The sequence below is a fragment of the Camelina sativa genome, chromosome 8 (assembly GCF_030686135.1).
Source record: "Camelina sativa cultivar CO46 ecotype springtype chromosome 8, ASM3068613v1".
In the NCBI taxonomy this organism is placed as follows: domain Eukaryota; kingdom Viridiplantae; phylum Streptophyta; class Magnoliopsida; order Brassicales; family Brassicaceae; genus Camelina; species Camelina sativa.
Genome location: NC_141887.1, coordinates 12,714,235 through 12,716,048, shown reverse-complemented (window position 1 = coordinate 12,716,048; position 1,814 = coordinate 12,714,235). Strand labels below are relative to the sequence as shown.

Genomic DNA, 1,814 nt, shown 5'->3' with positions numbered 1-1,814 from the left:
TATTGTCGTAATAAAAAATATATATTAAAACCACTACAAGAATATTGATTTTTAACAGTATTATAAGATAACGTTTCAGCTAGTTATGCTATAATTGATTTACCTCTAACTTTTACATAGCGTTTAAAATTTAGAAACGCTATAAAATCTTTCAGTATATATGTTTTGACTTTTTTTATTTTGTAAAAATTGTTCTTAATAGCTTATACCATATAGAAACGCTATTGAAATGGTTAGCGGAAATTGATTTTTCTATTAACCGCCTAAGTAAAAAATTTGGCTCCAACAATAAAGAAAAAAGAGCACTTCTGGGCTCCGATTAAAAATAATTTAACCTAATTTCTTCCCCTTTTGCTCCCCTTATCTCTTCTTTCACAGTATCTTACTGTCTTGCTCCTAATCTCAGCATCGAATCACAAAAACCAGCAAATGCCTAGCCATTGTCATCGTTTAACTGTTAGGGATTTAGGTCTTTGATTGGTCTAAGGCAGTTGATTTTGGGTTTTCGTTAGTTGTTTCTCTTAGTTTAATCGATTTTAGTTTCAATTCATTTGTAGCTAGAATTCATTAAAGGATCTCGTATTCATCGTCACTATCATCTCCGGTTCCAATAGGTAAATTCGATTATGTGTTGTATTTTCCTAACAGGTTACGAGATTCGATTCTCTAATGACGTAATTTGTTTGTATTGATTTTGATGTCTTTTGCGATGAAGATTGCTTGCTTCTTGAGCGCATGATTACTGGGCGCTGTGATGGCTTCGTAGGCTTTAACACTCCCAATTTTTTTTCTCTCTCATTTTTGGCTTGAATCACGAATTTGGAGTTTGATTATATTTGTTACTCAGACTCATAATCATGAATAGGTTGAGGTTCAGTAGCTATGGGTTCATAATTTCAATTTTGCTTTACCTCTCCTTAGTGATGTGATAAAGACTTTAGTGGAAAAGCATTTGGAGCTTTGAATGTGTGCTCTAAGATTCATAGTTTCGTTCTTATTGGTGGAAGAACTCAATCTCTTCTACTGATTAGTTGAGTGTTTTGATGATAGTTTCTTCAATTCTGATTTGCTTAGAAGGGAAGCTCATTGGTTATCATCTAGATCGTGGTTTCAGGTCAGGTGCTAGTCGGCTTATCCAGCATGAAGTATGTGCATTTACAGATTATGTCATCTTATATCACCCAAGCGTTCAACAATTGCTTGAATCATGTGTGGGATGAGGAACTGAGCTTGAAGCGACTACTCAGTTCTCGTTTTCTCTTCTGAACTCGTCGATGACGGTTTCCGTTCTTCTCAATCATGTTTTGCAAAGTAGTAGCTCAATCTCTATCAGTCGGGTTGCAGACTTGCAGGGTTTCAGATCCAATTTTGTTTTGAGTTTTGGACTTGATTATCGTTTATCCTTTCTTGTAAGAACTTTTGTGGATTAGAAGTGATGACAAGCCTTTTAGATTCTCCATGAAGTTGTAAGATGAGAAATTTCATGTGTACATAAAAACTTCTGTCACAAAACGAGTTTATGCTTCGTTAATTTTTTTTTTATGGTTTTAATTTAATAATGTATATTCTCTTTTAAGAACACGGAATTAAAACTCAAATATATGACGTAAAAACCTTACAAATATAGATTTTATAAATTCAAAGTAATCAATGCATAATTTTTATTACAAATAAAAATTTATTTTGTTCATAATTATTCTCATAAACTAAGTTTTGAATCTACGCTACGCGTGGGTTTATTTGATCTATTTTGATAAAAATTATATATGATTGATTACGGTAATAAAATATTATCTCATAAATTTTAGATACAT

General features: G+C 32.2%; 1 long non-coding RNA gene across 3 annotated transcripts; it reads left to right on the top strand.

Moving 5' to 3' along the window:
* Positions 1 to 321: 321 nt before the first annotated feature.
* On the top strand, positions 322 to 1,512 carry LOC109126003 (uncharacterized). 3 transcript variants are annotated; one of them, XR_015563204.1, is made up of 3 exons: positions 354 to 614; positions 716 to 1,030; positions 1,115 to 1,512. It is a non-coding gene; the product is annotated as an uncharacterized LOC109126003 (long non-coding RNA). The 3 variants fall into 3 exon arrangements; XR_015563202.1 differs by lacking the exon at positions 716 to 1,030 and having other exon boundaries at positions 322 to 614; positions 1,102 to 1,512; XR_015563203.1 differs by lacking the exon at positions 716 to 1,030 and having other exon boundaries at positions 328 to 614.
* The last annotated feature ends 302 nt before the right edge of the window (positions 1,513 to 1,814 follow it).